This window comes from Meleagris gallopavo, chromosome 1, assembly GCF_000146605.3.
Source record: "Meleagris gallopavo isolate NT-WF06-2002-E0010 breed Aviagen turkey brand Nicholas breeding stock chromosome 1, Turkey_5.1, whole genome shotgun sequence".
Taxonomy (NCBI): domain Eukaryota; kingdom Metazoa; phylum Chordata; class Aves; order Galliformes; family Phasianidae; genus Meleagris; species Meleagris gallopavo.
In genome coordinates, this window is record NC_015011.2 from 21,677,656 (window position 1) to 21,693,464 (window position 15,809).

General features: G+C 39.3%; 1 long non-coding RNA gene across 1 annotated transcript; it reads left to right on the forward strand.

Moving 5' to 3' along the window:
- The first annotated feature begins 1,018 nt into the window (after positions 1 to 1,018).
- On the forward strand, positions 1,019 to 12,305 carry LOC104909466. The gene is made up of 3 exons (XR_792338.2): positions 1,019 to 1,105; positions 9,578 to 9,651; positions 10,660 to 12,305. It is a non-coding gene; the product is annotated as an uncharacterized LOC104909466 (long non-coding RNA).
- The last annotated feature ends 3,504 nt before the right edge of the window (positions 12,306 to 15,809 follow it).

The following is a 15,809-nucleotide window of genomic DNA, read 5'->3' on the forward strand; positions in this document are numbered from 1 at the left end:
AAGAAACTCCCCTGATTTCAGTGGAGTTGTTACACACTTTTTATCACTTTTACTGATATATAACTTTGTCCTTGAATTCTCCATTTGTCTAAAAGATCAATCTTTTCACTGAACTCTGAATACTATTGTCCAATTTTCAGTGCTGTCAGAGTTTTGAATAAGATCAGTATTTTATCTCTTGATGTTCCTTTTCATATTCCAGGCTATCAGTTTCAGTAATGTTCTTTGTGGAGGCCTTCATAAACTGTCCTTACTCTGAATACATTGAGCAGGGGTTACTTTTATACACTTGCAGATGGTGATGCTGCCAGAAAGGACATCAAAGCAAAGCTGAATAGTACTTCTGATAATGTAATGCTGATTCCTCAGTCAGTGTACAGCTATCATCAGGAACTACTAAATGGACAGAATCCAAATGGTGAACTGGACATAGATGGAGCAGTAGCGATGAATAGTAGAGGAAGCCTCATACTTTACACACAAATGTAAGACTTATCTTAAACGTGGGAAGGAATACTTATCAGATACTTAAGCTTTCAAGAAAAAAGATACATAAATGTGTTTTTAATTTTTGTTGAATAGAATTTTGGGCTTTTTCTGTGTTATTTCACTTTTATGTTTTGCATACACTATGATCTAATAGTTGTATAATACCATAATTATTCTCTTTGACATGTTTTGAGAGAGACAGGATAAGGTTTAACTTAAGAGGAAAAGGACTTCTTCGCTGCTTCAATTCATTGGCTGTCTGGCTGAAGCTTTCATCCCAACACAGGTTCTTCTCATTCTTTTGATTACAGACATTTTGGACTTGAAAATATTCTTAAAAAAAAATTGTACCATCAGGCTGATCCAAAAGCTACCACGGCACAACCTCACAACCTTAGTCTAGTGCCTTCTTGCATCAAGAGAAATGTGAGCTTCTTATGGTACCTTACAGATGACATAGAACCCTTTGGGCCCTCCCCACAAGGCCAGCTCTGTTGGGCTCTGTTGACATACAGGGTGTGGGTGAAGCTTTGGCTTCCTGTTTGCTTTCAGATTAGTTCTTCTTGCACCTGGCAGACAACACTGGGGACTGCATCTTCTGAACACTTTTGCAAAGGTGAGTGACAGTCATGTTGAGTGATTTGAGGTCTTACCAACTTTTCAGATTGCAACAACCCTTTGTAGGTGGACTTGTGGCCATTCCTGAAACCTTGCTGAGTAATGACAGGTACCAATATGATTTTCCTGCTTCAGTATCAGTGACATGCCCAAATGAAAGTCCTACCATTCTGCTGTCAGATACAGAGTTTTGAAAAACCAGCAAGGTGTACTATGCACTAGACTTAAATATATTGGAGACATCTGTGGTTCAAGGAGGTTACTTGCACTAAGCAAAACAGAGAACAACAGTTTCTAAACTAATACTGACAGCTTTTATGAGCTGGCCAAATTCTAAATGTAATGAAATGCACTGCAGTCAGAGTTCTGGGTTTAGGGAATACTTACACTACAAAGTAAGCATTTTGAACTAAGCTGTGCTAGTAACCTCCATTACACTAAGTGTTTATTCTTATTTACCAAACAAAGAAGGCAGGTATTAACAAAGCCTTAAAACATGAAAGCAAATCAAATTATAAAAAATTAAAAAAATGCATAAATCATAAGGACAAAAGATGCAGATTGATTTAATTTATTAGGCTGAAGTGCTGAGAAATTCAGACATTTTTTATTTTTAGAATATGCATCAATAGATCACATCTATGCATAAAAAAGTAATAAAATACTAATTTTGAAGGATTAATATTTCTCCAGTCCTAACTGTAGGAGAACTTTTCATTGCCCTAATTATAAGAGCCAATTAGCATCTTTCATCCCCAAATTAAACAACGATATTAGCATGGCAATGCTTTTCCCTATTAGTAGTCATCACAAGGCAGAGATACTGCAAATAGGTAGATGCCATTTATGCTACTGGCAAAACTCTGCATTAAATCAATTCCTCTATCTGCAGACAAGTCTGAACCAGAATACAGCACTGGTTTCTGTACAAATGAACATCTACATAGCTGTTGGTATTAAAGTATACAAAGAGTGAAGTCATAGTCACTGAGACTACAGAGAGACTTCTGAGGAAAGAATGTATATGTTTATTCAAATTCGATTTAGTCAGAATACATGATAAAAATCTTTCTTTCTGATGCTTATTCACAAAGAAGTATAGATACCCTCAATCACATTATCAGGCCTGGATTCAAGTGTATTTCTACTCATTAATTCACAGTAATGATTTTTATGAGGTGTGCATTAGAACTGGCCATAAATGTTTTACTCTGCCTGAATGACTTGTAGCATTCTAGAGCTATAAGGAAACTGCCTGAGCAGAATCATAAGGTGCAGCGTGGCCATTCACAGCATTTACAATTTGTCATGAAAATGGCAGTTAAGAATTCCCAGTTGATTGTTAGTTACATTAAAGTGTTATTAATTACTCTAGAGTTTCCACTGAAGCAGAGAGAGGAATAACTCTTGATTTCTGATGTGACTGCTTTCCCACCTGTGATGTACTAGAAAGCTGGAAGAACTAGATTAGGGATTCTAATCAAATCTTATATTTCAGGCAAACAACCGAAGTCACAGAGGCTTATGATGATACAAACCCTCCTCATTTGTTGATAATGAACATGAAAAATGTTCTTTAGCTCTAATTGAACTATTAGGTGCTGAAAATCACTTTATTATTCATGAATTCCAGTTAAAAGCAACTCCAGGACACTGACTGACCTGAACATACCTGCAACCAGATGAACAGGCAGACAGACTTGTGTAAGCACTCACATTCATGGCCAATATGCATTTGTGAGTGAATCCTGGATAAGCCCAGATAGGAAGTCTTGGAAAAGAATACCATGTTCACATGCTTGCTTATTTACCATACAAACATATCCCCAAATACATTAAGCCAGAAAGCATACTATTTTATTAGGCAAGAATAAGGACATATAAAACAAACAAAAAAATTATTATCCCAATTTTATGGGACATGTAATAGTGAACAAAGAGTTCAGTAGCTTATCTTAGATTACATGGCAAGCCTGTGATACAGGCAGTAAATGAAACCAGGTCTACTTCATCTCCTTTTCCTATGCAAGATCACCTTCCTCCTTTAGATCTGCATATCTGAAATCAAAGGCATCCACATATACACATTTTTTCAGATTAAATCCTGGAAGGCTTACACAGTTCTGTTCTTACAAGTAGTAAACCTTAATCTGTAATTGAAGAGGCAGCATTTCCAGGAGGCAAGCCCATGCCAGGCCACTAAATCAGTACAGACTATGGGAGAGAACACAGCTCATGTTTTCAGCACCTCCTCTAATATCACCTTTGCAGACCCTCAAGTTTCCTTTTTGAACTCAATAAATCTTATGAGGTCACGACCATGAATAGTAGGGAAATGAGAAAAATAAGCAATAAAAAATGTAATAGAAAGACCAGCAGATCAGTTGCATTTACAGAGCGTAAGGCCACAGGTTAGTAAGATGAAGTTATGTTGACAGGTTATTGGCCAGTACAAACTCTTTCTTGATGTGTGTCTAGTGTGGGCTGGACACCCAAATGAGCCTCTGTCATACAGGTATCTAAATGCCAAGACTGAGGGAGACATTGGACGACACTGCATGGCCACTTTCTTTCATTTCAGAGAAAACCAGGGTGCACAGAAGAGTGATGCTGATCAGATTTGCCCTTATGTAGAGTCTGCAGGTGGCAGCAATAGCTATAAGCGCCAGGACAGCATGCACCTGCCTTACAGCTCACGTTTCCTCAGATCTTCCATATCTCTTGGATTCTGAAGCTTGTTCCTCCTCGGCACCAAGATATTTTCTTAAACTTTAGCTCTTTTAAGCTCTAAATCTTTGTGAGAAATCTTTTCAACATCAACAAAGAAAACATACAGAAAAAAACAGCTTCTCCCCTCAGTGTAAGACATCCCACAGTAAAATAAATGAACATCCGTCTAAATGCAAAACTAAATTATGAATGAACATATCTTCTGAGATTAATTGTGTGAACTACAGTTAACAAAATACTTTGAGATTGCACAGCATAAGAGATTACAGAGCACGTGCCACAGAGTTAAAGAATTACTGCTGCAGAAGTATTTTATGAATGCGGAATACACACAGGCAGTTTCCATTAAGATCAGTGACTTACCTCTAATCTTCACTTGCTTTGATGACATTTGAGTCTTTGCTAAGAACAGAATTCTTCATCTCAAAACAAACAACAAAATACTAAGCTCATGCACTTTTTATATACTTATACGTCATTTGATGGAAGTTATTTTACATGTACTGACTGATGAGCTGATCCCTTATGAACATCAGACTGCATAATCTCAAGATTCATATATAATATAGAGCTGAAGAAATGTATGAACAGATTGATCTACCTATACTTTTTATTACTCTTGTCTATTTCTCCTGTCATGCACAGGAGAGATGTAGCACTATAGTTATCATCTGGTCTTTACAGAGACTAAAGCAGATTTTATTTCTTTTCACCCTTTCAATTTAATTTCAGAGAAGCCCTCTCCTTCTGGAGACATACAGAAAAAGAGTTTCTCAGAAATTTGCCTTTTCATAGCCCACAAAGCTCTGGGGCCAAGAAAGTCCCCTTGAAGTCAGTGGCAGCCATCAGTCTCGTGCGGAGCACAGGACTGCAGTTTACTTGCTTCTGCATGTGAAGCCTTCAGAGAGAAACTTCACATACATATGGAGAGTATTTCAGTCTCTGGAGTTTAAGTAAAAGTTTCTTTTAAAATCCAAATTCTGATTCTTTTTGCTGTAGCTTCTTTACTTAAGCAGAAGTGTCAGAGTGGCCTCCAGACCATGCCTCCACCTGTCTGCCAGCTATTAACGAGTACCCAGAGACCTTCCCCTCAGCCTTCCAGCCCATTAGAAAGAATACCATAGATTGTCAGCTAGTTTGTTAAAGTTCTCCTTACTCTAATTAAGAATCAGTCCATACTCCTTGCTGAACTTCAGGAGCTTAACTCATTCTCAGTATTGTATTGCACCAGCTTCAAAAATCTCACTAATTTGCTCTTAGTGATTAAAGTATTATTATTTTTTTTTTTACCACTCTACTGCTCGTTACTTTGCCCTTAGCTCCTTGTTCAGCCTACAGTTTTGATTACAATTTTCTCAGCTGCCATGAGGGCCACACAGGTGTCTTCATTTTCACAAAACTCTGCTCTCTTTTGACCTCCTCGTTACTGTACTCTCCATCTTCCTCGTCTTCTCAGTGTTGCTGCCAGGATTGGGCTCATCAAAATTTTCTGTTCAACATCTCTATGACTTTAAACCCATGAGTCTTAATGACTTCTCATCAGCTCTCAATCCTCTCCCCCTCTTAGTCCACCCTTTCATTTGTTAACGTGGTACTTGGTCCTGTCTGTGTTTATATCTGGTCTGCCTTCGGTCATCACTATGGCAACTGTCTCCATCTTGTCTGTCATTCAACCCACGGCACAAGCTGCACCTTTGGCTAGAACTCTGTAACGTCAACTGTTTTCCTAAATAATATTTCTAAATTATGGTCTTTCTTACTACCCTACAACTAAACATTTGGCCACATTCTTACTATCTCAACATTTGATTGCTCTGACTCATTTTCTCTGAGCTTGATGTTCTGCTTCTGGAAGCACTTCCTGGCTTGTGACTGTGGCAGTGTCATTTTCTCTCTTTCTCCATATGCTTTTCTCTTTTGCTGCTCTCCAGCCATGCATTTGATCTCTTAAAACTCTTCTCAGCTGAGGCTTAAGAAGGTTGTGGATGCCCCATCCCTGGAGGCATTCAAGGCCAGGTTGGATGTAGCTCTGGACAGCCTGGTCTGGTGGCTGGTGACCCTACACGTAGCAGGAGGGTTGAAACTAGATGATCATTGTGGTCCTTTTCAGTGCAGGCCATTCTATGATTCTAGGATTCTATTCCACATCACTCAGTGTCAGTAGTTAACTAAAGCTTTGATTTCCCTACTACAGCTGCTTCCCCTGTGTACTTGATAACTTTCAGTGAGGCACCTTTGGGTTGTTTTCTCAAAGACTTGCAGGGAGCTCCTGATAGACCAGCAGGCTGTTGCTCATGCCCTGCCTTATGCCAAATCTCCTGTTTCTTATCTCACCCTTGGGAGGCTGACTTTAACGTTTGTTGGGATCGTTTGGGCTCTGCACCGGGATCTAGCACTCCTGGGCACCATGGTGATACAAGTGATAATATATGTTTCAAGATCTAACTCCTACTTTCTTTATTGCTGAACTTAATGGTCCCAGCAGACTCTTCCTGAACTTAAACCAGCTTTTGGACTCTTTCACAGATGCTTTTGCTTTGAGCTTTTAGAGTTACCAGTTTGGATTCACTTAGTACTCTATGAAACATGCCCACGAATTGTTTATTATAACATTAATCAGATTTAACACTAGATGTTTTAAATAAATCTATGGGGTAAAGAAGCAAAGTAGAATTAGCAAATGAAACTGAAAAGCAGTTATGTGACACAGTAAGAGAAGTGCCATAATCTTCAGTCATTTCTAAGTAATAGAGCCTTCATTTCTGCACTGGGACAAAATATTGTTTTGTGTGGGACTGTTCTCTGCTAAATAAAGAAATGCAATTTATCCAGTAAGTTGAGGGGGGAAAAAATGTAATGTTACATGAGCTCATAGGATCGTATCTACTTTGTGCTACCAGGCTGACAGGTCCATGATAACACTGCATGATAGCCACAATCACCTGTTAAAACTCTGTGGATTGTTTTTCAGCTCCATTTCCATTACAGTTGGGGTGTTCGACAAATTATGCAATGAAAAGTTTATCTGAAACAAACTCATTACTGGTGATAAAACAGAAGTTGAAGTCCTGCACAGAAACAAGCCACAATAGCAGTAAGGTACTGACCCTGGGGGAAACCAGCCCACATTTAGGCAACTCACACAACGCACCAGCAATCACTGCTTTGCAGGCTACTAGATGGCACTATTTTGCTTAGCACAGCTGCAAACAGAAATGCTCTTGCTTGTCTAGTAAAACATCCTGAGTCCTGGCTGAGGTTGCTTTCATCATTGCTATGAATGGGATGAAAGGAAGCCTAAACTTAATGTCACTTTAAGTAAAAAAAAAAACAACAAGTTTTCTTCTTTTTCTTCAGAATTTTGAAGCCTTTATTTTTTACAAGGGTACTTAAACATTTTTGTTATGCATGAAGACCACCTGGTCAGGCAGGTAGGCTCTAGGTTTTTCTATCTATACAGGCCTGATCTCTCAGGTGCAGAATAATCCTTTGTAACAAAGGGTAGCTTTAAATGGCTTAAGTAATTCTATGTCATATTTACTCTTCTAGTAGCTGTCTTGGATATGCTCTCATTAGCTAAATGCTTTAATTCATTATAGAGTCTAAGTTAAGACTAAGCTACAATGAGCCAATGACAGTTTTATTAAAAACACATTTTTCATTTAAGTGTCAATGTTTTCAGATGAATTAATTTTAATACGACTGATTTAAATGGAAGGCAACATACTCTCATTCAGAGAGAGGTTCAAACCCAATTACATATATGAAAAGTAATTGTATGCAAAGGATGGACCCAAAGGACAAAGATGTCATCAGTTAAACAATGACCTTTCTCAGAGTAGTGTTTGAAGCAGAATAATCATCTCTGATTAACAAGATAAGGGATTAGCCCTGCTTTGCAACTGCCCTGGCATGAATGCATGGACTGCATTCTGAGGCCAGGAGCTGCCCTGTCCTTCAGAGCTAGTTGGAACTGCAGTCTTGTATGGACACACCAGCTGGACCTCTTGGGTTTTCCAGCTCTGATGGAATGAGAGGTGAATTGTTTGTCATCCAATTCAGGCAGCGCCAGCCAAATTAACTCAGATCACCTCCTCAGCTGCTCCTAAGAAAATGCTTGTGTGATCCCATCTGTTCAGCAGAAGAGCTTGGGAAGCAAGTATCCCCCGAAGAGAGGCTGTAAGGAATGATTATGGGTTAATAACTTCTTAAATCACTGCAGCTGTTTGCAATGTTATTGACTGTGCTTGACATCTTTCTTTCCTTTATAGGGTTTGGCTGTCTGGGGTTTGAAGAATATCTAATGCAATTTAGATTGGATAAGAGGAGTAGAGAAAATCTTTATAATTACTATAGCCTTTGCTGGAAAAGTTGTCTCAGTCTGTGTAGTAATCCTTCACCCCCAACACAGACTGGGCTTTCCTTTTTGCCAGAGCTATAAGGGAGCCTTTACAGAGAGCTCAACATGTTTACATTTGGTAAAGGGAGATTCTGCCACATGCCAAGCACAAAATTTATTCTAGCATCTCAGCCTTTTAATCTGGTATAAAAAACCAAAACAGTGGGTGAGGGCTTCTTATCTTACATGTTTTCAGACTTCCAAAGTATCATTTTCTGCTACATGAAAGAAAGCTGCAGACTGCTATGCGACAAAGGATTTGTCTGGTTCATCAAATCTTTTGCCTAAGGACTTTTACGCCTCCAGTATATACAATGAGGCACCTTCAATTTCTGCTAGCTACATTATTCTTTAACAAACCTCTGCCCTACTATTACTATAGCCCTAATGTAAACTATTCAGCGATGCCCACAATTAACCGCAGGATGAATTGCCTCGCAGCACAGAGAAAGAAATTATGACTTGAAGACCTTTGAAATCAATTCAATCAAATTGATAGAATGCTTCCAGCACTTGGCCTGGGAGCAAAGCACTTCTCAGCAGGCTTATCAGGCCCAATGTGGGCAAAGCAAGCTCTCTCTGCCTCCCAGCTGGGGCACATACATTTGTGCAGAGCAGCCTCTTTTCTGGTCTATGATCCCATGTCAGACCCAGTTATGTGATGGGTCATTCATGGTGTTCGGGAATAGTAAGTTATTGCTGATTGTTGATGTGTTTTTTCATTGCAATTCTATAATACATTGTTGCGTTGGTTTTTTTTTCCCCCCAATAAGAGGTTAACATTATTATTTGTTTAAGAAGACTGAGTGTGGCTTGTAAAGTCAGTAAGCTTTTTGTGGCCATTAATCTGGGTTTAAACCAGATTATCCAGCTAATATTTTTACTATGATTTTTCGTGTATGTGTGGTTTGTTTTAATCCACTTCGCATCGTGAATCCTTTGCTGTACAAGCTGATAGGAAGTTGAATTAGCACAGGGGGAGTAATGATGTGGGAATAAGAAGCAGCAAGCATAGGTAACAGGCACAGAGGAAGCTTCTCCTACAGCAGCACAGGCATACTCTGGTTTGATGTAGAATAATATAGCCAGTGTCTTCCTGATGGTCATGGAATATTTTAAAAAGTAATGTAGGAAGGATTGTTTACAATCTAATGCTATCTTTCAAATCTCCTTTTTATATGTAGAATCTCCTAAATTTTTTTTCCTTATTAAACTTGAAAATCAGAAGTCCCGAGCACAAGATTCAGGGTAAAATTCTGTAAGCTGGTAATGCTAAGTGCATAGGATGCTGTCATCCGAACTACGACTCATTTTTATTTTATATTTCTGCCTTATTTCCAGAGAAAAATCCATCACGCTTCCTCACCAGCCCAGCTCTGCTTTGCTTATGAGCCCTGACAAGATCACAGCTTGAGGTAGGTTGGTTGCATACAGTGGGCAGAACAGTGTTGTGATCATGATAATTGTCTGAGACATGTAGGCCTGTAATTGCTTAGTAATAACCATACGTGGTATTTTTTCGCACAGCAGTCTTGACTAAAAGTTCTGACTGCTCAGCTAACTAAAAGCCATGGTGCTCAAAGTAAAGTAGAGCTGCTTGTGAATGGTGTGACAAATACAGAAGCCACCAATGTAAATTACTTCATCTCGGGGATTAGAGATGACCAGTAGAGAGATTCCTGTGTGAATAAACAAGGGTCGAGAAGCCTTTGGTTTCCTAAATTAAAGTAGTACCTAATACTTTGTAGGAAATACAGTGGCAGGTATTTTTCTATACAACATCCTGTCTAAGACATTTCAGAGAAAGACATATTGCCATTGTTCATCTGTGGCCACTTTTCTATTTTACTGTTTTTCTACAAACTGATCTGAGGGTGGATCCCTGCTCGTGAATGTGGTTGATTCATTTTCTCAGTGCTGTTCATTGAAGGATGCTGTCTGGCTGAGGGTTAGAAAGAGACAGCCTTGGAGAGGAGAGTTTCGTGAAATGTTTTCTATATTAACCTGTTTTAAGAGTTGTGATTGATCAGTATGAATTTCTGCAGACCAATCACTGTAAAATTTTAGCTAGAGAAAGTCCTGAGGGTATTCAGAAAACATTTAATTTAATTCAGGAAGAAAATAATGTTTGAAACCGGCTGTCAAGTAGCAGTTGTGTCTGTCACCATCACTTTTGTGTGTGTTTAATACATTAAATGTACAACTGCACAGAAGAAAATGACAGCTCAGAAGTGAAAGATATACAGAACAACAAGTAGACTTAGATATCCAAGCCATCTATCTCCCTTTTCTGATGAAATTTTACCGTTTTGAATTTGTATTCCAAGACAGGAATACAAGGCAGTTATATGGATAAAGATGCACTCTAGTTGTTTGATTTAATATTTCAATGTTGAATTTCTTCATATATGTACATTTTTCAGCAACGAGGAGACACATTACAATGTAGAGAATGCTACCGAGGAGAGACCAAGGGGAATAAAGAGGAGAGCAGCAGCAATCAACACAAAGCTAAGACATCTGGTGGAGGCAGAACAAGTGTGTTAAAAGACAAAGCATACATTTATCAGCTACTTCAAATGTACGCAGGTGGCTGACATTCCATGAATGTCCTGGCAGACCATCAGTTGGCTAGTTGCTCAGAGATACTTCATAAGAAACAGGTGTATGCTTCAAAATTGCTTGAAGTTAATTCCTCATGACAGAGATACGGGGTTCCACATATAAGTTTAAATAGTTATGACCAGAGAGAGTGGGAATATCAGTGCAACAACTTGTAAGCTCTGGTGTTGGTGGGAGTGGCAGTTGGAGGTATAGGACTTGGGGTCAGATGGAGCAGATACATTAGCAAAGGGATGGACTGTGCAGAAAGCAGGTTGTTCCTGGCATCTCATTCTGCCTGTACTTTTCTCTTTTTATGGTGATACAAGTTATGCAAAAAGATGCTGATGTAGTTAATCCAAAGTGATCAATTTATGCTTTTCCCCATGGTATGTTGCTATGGGCATAAATAACTGTGACTTTCAGGAATGTGGAGACTCACAGCTGCAGGTACAGGAAAAAAAAAGAATGTCAAATGAAACTAGGTGTCTTGGGGATGCACATAGCTTTAGACTTCGCAATGCTCTCAAACAGATTTTCAAGCTGTATGTTTATCAGTCTGTTTAACTGTATTTTGAAAATTTGCTAATAGATTAGTCTAAAGCAAATGGCCCTGGATCTGTAGCAGCTGTTTCCATTCTCTAAGGAAGCCTTCTCGTCCTCAAGTCCAATCTTTAAAGGCTTTTTGGCAATTGTAACATTAAAAAAAGAAAGTCTTGCCCCAAGTTTCAAGCAGGAACAGAAAGAGGAATTGCTGGTTTGATCAATCTTATGCCGTGTGAGCTTCCCATACTTAATTTTTACCCATCAGATCAAAGACTAAGTTCTTTCCGACTGCACTGAACTTCTTTAATTTCTTAGAAAAAAAGAAGCAGTAGTATCACAGAAGGAGCATGTTGTTAATATTTGAATAGATTTTGTGCCTCATGTAATTACATGAAAAAATAAAATAACGAAAATTCTGGCTTTTCATGTAGAGCAAATGACATATCAACTTTTCAGAAGTTTTACCTAGTAAAAAGTGTCTTCTGCATTCCAATATGGAAAAACCTCTGTTTTTAATTGCATGTAAGCAAATACCTTCCTAATTTGTGACTGAAAACGTATTTGTACTGGGACCTGAGGATTCTACAGTTTTACAGAAAACTAAACCATCGAATGCTTCAAAGAGTTTGTAAAACTAATTAATTGAGAGTCTCATACTAATAAAAGATTACTAAGCCTTCCAAATCCAGGTGTCTGTCTGTGGTTCAATTGCTGGACTTCAGGGATATCTAGGGCTACACTTCAGGAAAATATACACAATTAAACACATTTTTATGTAAATGCTAAACACTTCACATACCTCCGTAAAGCCTGTATGTTTAAACTATATGTATGTATTCTCTGTCATAGGAATATTTTTCCAAACAAGGTCTGACATGATATACAGATGTACAGTGTATAAATACACCTGCTCAGTAGAGAGGATGTTCTTGCATACTTGAACTCCTGGCGTTCTGCTGCATGCTCAAACTGCCACAGATTGTGTTTCCAAGGTCAGCTAATCACATTGCACTTAGAAAAAAAAACCTACACAATAATATTCAACTATGGAGTGCTGGAAAATCCAACATTATGAGAAGAACAACATAACATAACATTTTAAGGAAAGATAGTAATCACTTCCTAATACAAGTTCACTGCCAACTATAGCAGTACCTGATATTAGGGAGCTTAAGACACAGAGATATTGGTGTTTTTTGACCCAAAGACCATTCATACCTAAATGTATATTAAAAGAGAAAGACCAAAAACACACTGGCTATGTGGAAGCCAACTACTATGTACCAAAGCATACTCTTTTCTTTGCAATATACATAATGAGATACAATACCTCACCAGTTCATCACTCAAATAGCTAAATCTGATTTTGCAGTGAAAATGCAATTTAATCTCATCAGGTTCCATAATGCTGAAATACTAAACTTAACAATAGAAACTGATGTGATATGTTTGAAATTAAATTGAACCACTGCAAACAATGGGTTTCTTCAGAGACTGGCCTTGACTGAATCTGTTTTTCCACTTCATTTTGCAAAGAAATCATCAAGTCTAATGGCTTCAAGCAATCTAAGCGATGTGCAGGTTGAATAAAAAAAAGCACAAGCAATGTCACTGGAAAATCACGACACACAAACAAAGAGAAATTACCACATGCTGCACTGAAAGTGTTATCATTTCCCCAGTCCATCTGAGAAACTTCTATCTGAAGCAAGGGAGCCAACTGTCAGCCAGTGAAGTCAGGAGAAAGATTTTGCCTTCCTTAATGTCTGGTAAGAGCTGATGTCTAAAGAAGATCACATGAATGTTAGTGTCTGAGACTGACAAGGAATTTGTTGACTTGAACAGCTAGAGAACAATACATTTGGAAGCTGTTAAGATTGATGGACTCCTACTCTGCAGAGGCAGTGATGAACTGTTTATCTTTACTTCCTCTTATGGACAGCATCTGTTTCCTCCTATGGCTGAAAAAACATCAGCTAAGGGAAAAAACATATTAACTGATGGCAGGGTACATAATCGCCAGAGACCCTCATTGAAATCTCCTAGACATAATTAAGTTGCCACCCCAAGGGCAGCCTCAGACTATCTAGGCTATATAACACTGAACACATGTTTACTTTTGACAAACCAACACCCATGCATTAAGACTCCAGACCTAAGACAATGCCAGATCCAAGGAATCATGAGCTCTCTCTGTTTTTCTGTCTCTCTCTTCTCTTTCCTCTCAGTCTTCTTTTACTCATTTTTCTTTAGTAGCCAATGCGTAAATTTGCCTTAGAGTAGCTGATAAGGAAATAATACCTAAGCTAAGTACCCTTACCCACAGTGCTTAGTAATTGTTGTTAGAAAGTTGCCTGATTTTGCCTCAAAGCAGTTGATTAATTGTTGTTAGAAAGCTCAATAAACTGTCTAGTACTGTTCCTCTAAGTTGTGGTCTGACTCCATCTCAGGAGTGACCTTTGTAGAACAGGGAGTGCCATATTCAGGGGATTCCAAAGATTAATCTTCCTTGCAGCCCATCTAGTGGAACAAGACAGTTAGTGTATGACCACAAAATGTGCATACAAAGGTATAAGACTGAGATCTTTATCAAACATAAGACCCTTCGCACAGCAGAGGCAGCGAAAAGTAGGATGGGATGGAATGGGATGGGGATGGGATGGGATAGAACAGTTCAGCTGGAAGAGACCTACAAATGTCATCAAGTCCAACTGCCTGACCTCTTTAAAGCTAACTAAGGGCATGATCCAAATGCCTCATGAACACAACAGGCATGGGGTATCCTTTCTCTGGGAAGCCTGTTCCAGCATTTGACCACCCTCGAAGGCAAATAATTTTTTCCTGATGTACAGTCTGAACCTCTCCTGGTGCAGCTTTGTGAAATTTTCCCTGCATCTTATGGGTTACCAGGGAGAAGAAACCAGCAACTCCCTTTACATTTTCCCCAGGAAAATTCTCCTCAGGAATTTCCCCTCTGCAGGAAAAGCAGATGAAGCAAATGGAGAAGCTCTCAATCAACAGGAGACAATGCCAGGAGACCTACCTCCTGGGAGCCAGTCTGATGGACACCTGCATTCCAGACTCACCCCACAGTGCCATATCCAAGGAAATAGCACAATGCTTCTTCTCTCAGGAGGCATAAGGAGAATGAGGACTACACATGTTGGCAGTGTCTAGGTAATAAGTAACACTGATCAAGAGACTCCAGCGACTTTGTGATGAGCATGATTAGAACTGCATTGTCCAAGACTGTAAATCCTTTCTGCATGACTGCTCACTGCGTGCAGAAGAATCAGGCATTCTCTTCTGAATAGTAGAGATTCGTAGAGACTTTCATCCATTTTCCCTCGGTGAAGAGGGATGGTGTAACCTGAGTGTACGTCACTGATATGTATTAGAAACAGGTTTGTTGAAGTTATAAATAACTATTACAAAAAGTTTAAAACAGGACACATCTTGGTCTGAATTTAATCTGTGTTTGTGTACTTCCTGGCAGATACTGTGTGAGACAGGTTTCATCAAAATGAACAGATCTATTTTTCTGTGCCTACAAATAAAAAATAAAAGGTGTGGGGAGAAAATACCCAGAATTGTTTGTTTCTGCTAGAGCTGATCTGCCAGCCAATTTGAAAGCCAGATGGCTGTAAGTTAATTCCAGTACCAACTGTCCAATTCCTAGATGCCTGTTTGACAATATTGTCCTTCTTTATTTGTTTACTTTAGGAATAGCTCTGTAGGGAGGTTTACCATCTCTATCATCCTCACTTAGGGGAAAGCCTATGTGAGCAAAGAAAGGGTTAGGGAAACAGAACTTGGGAGGATTCCCAGGGAAGGCTTTCTCCTAATCCTTCAGGATTATAATGACTTGAGTGGCTTGCTGAAAGCAAAAGCTCTCAATTGCCAAATTGGTCCAGTACTCACATGATAAGGACACCTGAGCCATCCCTGCTAGACAGCAGGTATGTATCCACAGCAGTGCTCTTACTGCATAACTGAGCTTCACTGACATCTCCTTGGCATTCAAAGCCCTCTTGCTCAGTGACATGCTTCAGAGGGCTCATCTCAAAAGCTAATCCTCACCCCGGGCTATCTTGACTTCTGAAAAGGTTCTGGTGGAAATTTCTGTGAACTCCCAGAAACCTACTCAGCACCCCACAGAGGACTCCTGTGGCACCCAGATGGTAGGCTAATGCCATCAGTACTTACAGAATCACAGAATCACAGAATCGTAGGGGTTGGAAGGGACCTCTAGAGATCATCGAGACCAACCCCCCTGCCAAAGCAGGTTCCCTACACCAGGTCGCACAGGTAGGCGTCCAGGTAAGACTTGAATATCTCCAGAGAAGGAGACTCCACAACCTCCCTGGGCAGTGCTCCGTCACCCTCACCATGAAGAAGTTCTTATGCACATTCGTGCGAAACTTCC